Source organism: Triticum dicoccoides, chromosome 3B (genome assembly GCF_002162155.2).
Source record: "Triticum dicoccoides isolate Atlit2015 ecotype Zavitan chromosome 3B, WEW_v2.0, whole genome shotgun sequence".
NCBI lineage: Eukaryota > Viridiplantae > Streptophyta > Magnoliopsida > Poales > Poaceae > Triticum > Triticum dicoccoides.
In genome coordinates this window covers 80,258,029-80,265,462 of record NC_041385.1, presented here as the reverse complement: position 1 = coordinate 80,265,462, position 7,434 = coordinate 80,258,029, and positions in this window count along the sequence as shown.

Genomic DNA, 7,434 nt, shown 5'->3' with positions numbered 1-7,434 from the left:
CTGGGGGAGTAGGAACACGTACTTCTTCTTCATTTTCTTCGGCTGATGCAGTCGGAATGTCTTCAGCAGCATGTGCTTCAGACTCGGAGACATTCACAGTTGGAGCAGGTTCAGAAAATACTTGCCGTGCAACAGGTGAACGTTGCACTTCTCCTTATGGAACGCTCGACAGAGGGACTTCAGGCCTTTGTCCTCTACGAAGCCTGCGAAGTGCTGGCTTCAAGTTAGGAGATGGAGTTGGCTGAGCCTGAAAGTCTTCATCCTCTTCTTGCACTGGGGGTGTAGCTTGTTGTTGTTGTTGGGGAGTACTGGGGGAGTCTTGTTGTTGTTGTGGGTGATCAGCCCACGAAGCATCCTGAGCAATTGGCATCAATGGACGACCAATGCTGATGAGTTCGCTGTTCGTACGAACAGGCGATGATACCACTTGATGTTCGATCTGAGGAAGAACTTCATCATCATTTACATTGTCATCTTGACCAATGTCTTCAGCAGCAGTGGGTTCAGTTGCTGGAATATCTTCAGCCTCATGAGCCTCTGTGGTAGCAGGCTCATGGACAACCATTCTTCGTTCTTGATGAACTGACACAGGGCGAACCACGGAAATGGGTTCAACGACTAAGGGCTCTGTGGAAGCAGCCCTAGTCTTCTTGGTCTTGCGCTTCTTCTTGGAGGGAGCGGCATCAGAGGCTTCAGTGTTCTTTCTCTTTCTGGCACCAGCCTCGGCAGCCCTCGTCTTCTTCTGTTCTGAAGCGGTTGTGGTGACCTTTGGCTTCGAGCCAGTCATGCTGCTTGGGAAGATAATGCGAGGGGCTTCTTGGATTGAAGGCTCAGGCTGTTCAGCAGGGTGCTTCTTCTTCCTCTTTGCAGCCATTCTGGGGTCAATGCCAGGACGGCCAAGTGACTTGCGCTTCTCAGCCTCATTGTAGGCGAGCACACACTTATCAGCCAAAATCTTCATGCGCTCTCAAGAGCCCTGAGCTTCTTGGCATTTCTTGAGAAAAGCTTCTTTAAGCTCATGGAGCATGACTTTGAAGTTGCGGACGTCTTGAACACTTAGCTTGGCCACATGCTTCTTGAACTGAGCCTTCTCATAGTCAGTCTTGTTCTTGAGCTCAACGACGCGCTGAGCAAGAGCTAGCTCAGAAGCAATGGCGCCATTGAAGGCGACGCTGAGGCCAATGGGGAGCTGTAAATCTTCAAAGCTGACGTTAGGGGTGTCGAACCACTCATCAATGAAATTGTGGATGATGGCCACATCAAAGAGAGGTAAGTTGCTGAAGATTTCTGCTTCTTCTTTGCCTTTGATCAGCTGCTCAAGAGCATCGTCAGCAAGATCTTCATCACTTGATAGATCAATAGGTTCTTCTCGTAGAATTGCAGCAGGAGTCAAGGCTCTTTGATCAGATGGTCTGACTAGTTGCTTCTTCTTCTCCGTTCTCTTGGAGACACGGGATTGATCTTCAGACTGCACACTGGCTTCAGGAGGTGCAGTGGCCAGTGGCTTCGCACGCAAAGTCTTCGGAGGTGCAGCTGAGGTTGAAGCCTTTGACTTCTTTTGCTTCTGCGGCTTTGGAGGAGGAGCAGGGGCTTCATCAGAGTCAGCACCATTGTCAGAATGATCTACTCTGGCGCCTTGGACCATGATGTAAGTGATGAGGCCGTCAAGGTTGGCGTAGGGGCCAATGACATTGGGATTAGCTTCACGGGAGCCGTCAGCACGGGGAGCAGAGGGACCTGGGTTGAAGTCCAAACCCAAGGACTTCTTGTTCTTCTTGGCCGAAGCCACAGCAAACTGGTAGTTGCGCTTGAAAAGAGAGTCGTCACGACACCATAGTAGTGAGATGGGATCTGCGTTCGTAGGCTGTGGCCCACGGACCATGCATGGATAGAAGCCTTGGTCAATGGCTTCAGATCGACTCTTGGGTTGAAGGCCTCGATAGAGGATATCACCCCAAGGTCTCTTGATGGCATGCTTCTCTGCATATTCCTTTGTCACAAACTTGTACTTGAACCACTCCTCTGCCCAATAGCGTCGAATCCATTGGATTCGCGTCTTTCTCTGATGATAGTTCTCTTCAGGATCTGTTTTGTATAGTTCTGCTAAGTCATCAGGCAGATCCTTGGAAGTTCCTTCTCTATGTTGTCTGCCACCCTTCCTTGCTAATTTTTCTGCAGCCATGAACTTCAAGCTGAAAGGCTTCAATACATTCAGAGGCTTCAGAGATTTACACTTGCTGGTCAAGCAGGAACTGGCTTTAGGAGAATTTATATGATGCTGTAAGTATTCTACAAATGAATGCAGACTATGAGAACCAATGGATTCTCCCACGGACATGTACCTGTGACAGCATTTGAGATGCGAGGGAAGGGGAAGAGGTCATATGCATTCTCAGAAGATTTTGAAGATAATCAGTTTGAAGACATTGACCTCATGATGCGAAGACATTCACTTATATAGGTGAGTTGGTTCCAGATTTGTACCAATCCGTGAATAAGTACAAGTGAGGAATCAAACTAGACAAGAAATCTAAGTGAATCGACTAAGCAGTATGAGATGCAGATGGAATAGATCTAGCTTGAATAGACAGAAACTACTTTCGGTAAACAGGATGAATCTTGAAGATCAAAAAGGTGGTAAAAATAGAGTTATAATTACCGCACGAAGAACTGCTAGATGGAGGAATAGGAGACCGAGCAGTTCAGCCCACCGTGCCCTAACTTGGCGACGGAGGACACCTACGGCGACGGCGGAGAGGACGAAGTCCGCGACCGGCATGAGGACGGCGTCGGAGAAGTCGCGGCAGCTAAGCGCTTCGTCGCTGGCATCGTCGCGAGCTAGCGGTGGCGCTAGGGTTTTGACGGAGGTGGAGAGGTGGAAGAAGGATTTCTTTACCGCAAGGGACAGGTATTTATAAGTAGGTGAGAGACACAGCGCAATTACGCTGGTGCCCCTGGCGGTTCATATCTGAGGAGTTGTCCCACGTTCCCACGCCCGCCAGGCATGTCGGAGAGTTGTTCCGGCTTCTCCGGATTTCAACAGTAAAGATAAGCCATTTAAATCAGATTTAATGTTTGTCTCTTTGCCTTCTGCTGACTAGGACGCAGAGAAGACATTTGACAGTTTCAATAGAATGCATATGATTTGGACAGATAGATTTTGAGATAGGAAGCATAGAGAGATTGGGGTCCGATCACATTCACTTAGTTCAAAAGATCCAATCTTGAAGACATAGCTATAAGTGAATGCTGTAGAGGACAGAACACTTATATATATATATATATCAGAAAGCAATCAAATCATCATAGTGCAGAAAGTCATGAAGACAAATTGAAACTGAAGACAAACCAAATGCGAAGTCATTGCAATATAACGCCTTGAGTGAATCACTTCAAACAAGAAAAGTTGGTGGTGGCGTTACCCACCGTATAGGAAGTATTAGACCCAGACACGGTGCACAATTATCGTGGCGCTCCGAAGTCAAATTCCATGTTAATATGTTCACACTCAGAGTGTAAATCTTCATTGATTGAAGATATACATTACTTTGTGTGTTACACATCTAAGTCATCAACATGCATAAGTGTTAGGATGTGTGCCTGATCACAGGACATTAGAGGATTCCAAGATATTTAGCTCACACCGTAACTTGCAAAACCTTTTCTCATCCAAGGGCTTTGTGAAGATATCTGCCAGTTGCTCTTCAGTGTTGACGTGAATGATATCGGTATCTTTCTTCATAACATGATCTCTGAGAAAGTGATGACGAATTTCAATGTGCTTTGTCTTCGAGTGTTGGACTGGATTGTTGGCTATTTTGATGGCACTCTCATTGTCGCAGAAGAGAGGTACTTGTTTCAGGTTGATGCCATAATCCTTGAGAGTTTGCTTCATCCATAGAAGCTGAGCACAACAGGATCCAGCAGCAATGTATTCAGATTCAGCAGTTGAGAGTGATACACAGTTCTGCTTCTTCGAAGACCAACAGACAAGTGATCGACCAAGAAAATGACATGTGCTTGATGTTGACTTGCGATCCACCTTGTCACCAGCATAATCAGCATCCGAGAATCCAACCAAATCAAATTTTGAGCCCTTGGGATACCATAATCCGAGTGTTGGGGGTGTAAGCCAAATATCGAAGAATTCGCTTCACAGCTAAGTGATGCGATTCCTTTGGTGCCGCTTGGAATCGAGCACACATGCAAACACTAAGCATAATATCTGGCCTAGATGCACATAAATAAAGCAAAGAACCAATCATGGAGCGATATACCTTTTGATCGAACTCTTTACCATGTCGTCGGGACCAAGATGGTGTTTGGCGGGCATTGGCGTCGTGTAGCCTTTGCAGTCTTCCATTCCAAACTTCTTCAGACAGTCTTTGAGGTATTTCTCTTGAGATATGAAGATGCCATTCCTTTGCTGATGAATTTGAAGACCAAGGAAGAACTTCAGCTCACCCATCATGGACATTTGATATTGCTCTTGCATCATGTACCCAAACTCATCACTGTACTTCTGGTTGGTGCATCCGAAGATTATGTCATCCACATATATTTGGCACACAAACAGTTCACCATCATATGTCTTCGTGAAGAGAGTGGGATCGAGGGATCCAGGTTTGAAGCCTTTGCTCTTCAGGAAGTCTTTGATTGTATCATACCAGGCACGAGGGGCTTGTTTGAGGCCATACAGTGCCTTGTTTAGCTTGTACACCATATCAGGATGTTTTGGATCTTCAAAGCCAGGTGGTTGTGCGACATATACTTCTTCTTCAATCTTGCCATTGAGAAATGCACTCTTTACATCCATTTGATATAGCAAGATATTTTGATGATTAGCATAGGCTAGCAGTATGCGAATAGCGTCAAGCCTAGCAACAGGAGCAAATGTTTCATCGAAGTCAATTCCTTCAACTTGAGTATATCCTTGAGCCACAAGACGTGCTTTGTTTCTGATGACTTGACCATGCTCATCTTGCTTGTTTCGATATATCCATTTTGTTCCAATGATGTTATGCTTGCGAGGATCAGGTCGCTTGACAAGTTCCCAGACATTATTAAGTTTGAACTGTTGAAGTTCTTCTTGCATGGCTTGAATCCATTCAGGTTCCATAAAAGCTTCTGCAACTTTCTTGGGTTCTGATATTGACACAAATGAAAAGTGCCCACAGAAGTTTGCTAGCTGTGTTGCTCTTGATCGAGTGAGCGGACCAGGTGCATTGATGCTGTCAATTATCTTCTCTATTTGAACTTCATTTGTAACACGGGGATGAACAGGACGAAGATTTTGCTCTGGCTGACCATTGTCATCATTTGGAGGATTGTCTTCGGTCTGAGCATTGTCTTCAGGTTGATTTGGTGTAGAGATGATAAGTTCCTCTTTAGGCTGTGCTTCAGAGGGCATGATTTCACCAGTTCCCATCAGCTTGATTGCCTCATTTGAAGGAGCTTCATCAAGTGTACTAGGCCGAATCTCTCTCTGTGAACCATTGGTTTCATCAAATTTCACATCCACTGTTTCAACAATCTTGTAGAGATAAAGGTTGAAGACTCTGTAGGAGTGTGAATCCTTTCCATAGCCAAGCATGAAGCCTTCGTGAGCCTTTGGTGCAAATTTTGACTTGTGATGGGGATCCTTTATCCAGCATCTTGCTCCAAATACTCTGAAGTAACTGACATTTGGCTTCTTGCCAGTAAGCAGCTCATATGATGTTTTGTTCAGAAGCTTATGAATGTATACACGGTTGATGATGTGACATGATGTATCAATAGCTTCAGGCCAGAACTTTCTTGGTGTCTTGTACTCATCTAGAATTGTTCGAGCCATCTCAATGAGGGTTCTGTTTTTGCGCTCAACAATGCCGTTTTGCTGAGGTGTGTATGGAGCAGAGAACTCATGAGTGATTCCCATTGTATCCAGGTACAGATCAAGTCTAGTGTTCTTGAATTCAGTGCCATTGTCACTTCTGATGTGCTTGATCTTCACACCATAGTTGTTCATAGCTCGATTTGCAAAGCGCCTGAAGACATCTTGCACTTCAGTCTTGTAAAGAATTATATGAACCCATGTGTATCTTGAGTAGTCATCAACAATGACGAAGCCATAGAGACAAGCAGTTGTTGTGAGGGTGGAGTAGTGAGTAGGTCCAAATAAGTCCATGTGTAACAGCTCGAAGGGTTGAGATGTTGTCATGATTGTCTTTGAGGGGTGCTTTGCCCTTGTCATCTTTCCAGCTTCACAGGCACCACACAGATGATCTTTCTTGAACTTGACATCCTCGATACCAATGACATGCTTCTTCTTGACGAGTGAGTGTAAGTTCCTCATGCCAGCATGTCCCAGCCTTCGATGCCAGAGCCAGCATTCTGAAGCTTTTGTGAGAAGACATACGTCAAGCTGTGGACCTGCTGAGAAATCTACCATGTATAGATCATCTTTTCGATACCCTTCAAAGACTAGAGATTTGTCAGATTCCATTAGTACAAGACAACGACATTTGCCAAATATCACAATCATGTTCAAGTCACAAAGCATTGAGACAGACATTAAGTTGAAACCAAGGGATCCAACAAGCATCACTTTATCCATGTGTTGATCCTTTGAGATTCCAACTCTACCTAGACCCAATACCTTGCTTTTACCAGTGTTAGCAAATGTGATGTGAATCTTGTCGGATGGACGTAAGGTTGAGTCCATGAGAAGACTTTGATCACCAGTCATGATTTGTGCATCCACTGTCCATAATCCATTCTGAAGCTTTTGGTGATGTACCCTACAGTGCAGTTAGGAGGATAGGCTTCACAAGAGTGTTGTGAAGCATAAGCATTTGACACATATAGGGACAGTCACATCTTATATCAAGGTTAGGACATAGTATGACTGATAAGAAATTCAGATGAAGTATATAGAATGACATTTTATCGTGCGTCCTTAATGAGTTTTAGGCCCCCAGCAATACTATCGGACGCCATTGATTGCTGGCTGGAGACCATTTTCTGCAAAAGAGAGTTAGTTCTTCTTTGCCACCCACATCTTTAGTGGGGGCTTAGAAGCAATGAGTCTAAGTGCAGCATCTGAGAATTTTGGCTTTGAAGCCCTAGAAAATAGCCTTGCAGGAGATGAATGATACTCATATGAATAAGTAGAAAAGTTCTTAGTCCTATGAACATAGCGGTTCGAAGATACACGCTCATATTCATAAGTCTAAACATGATTTCCCTGCAAAACATTGGCGTTAGGGTGACTCATGTGAGTCCTGTATCTGTATGAAGCCTTTGGGCCACATGAAGCTATAGGTCTAGGGTTTGTCTTCTTCCTTGGTGGTGTCATGACGACGTTCAGAGGAAGATTCTCAATGTACCGGTTAGGTACCCAGATCTTCTTCATAGGTGGTCCATTCCTGCAGTTAGTACCAATGTACCTGGCAA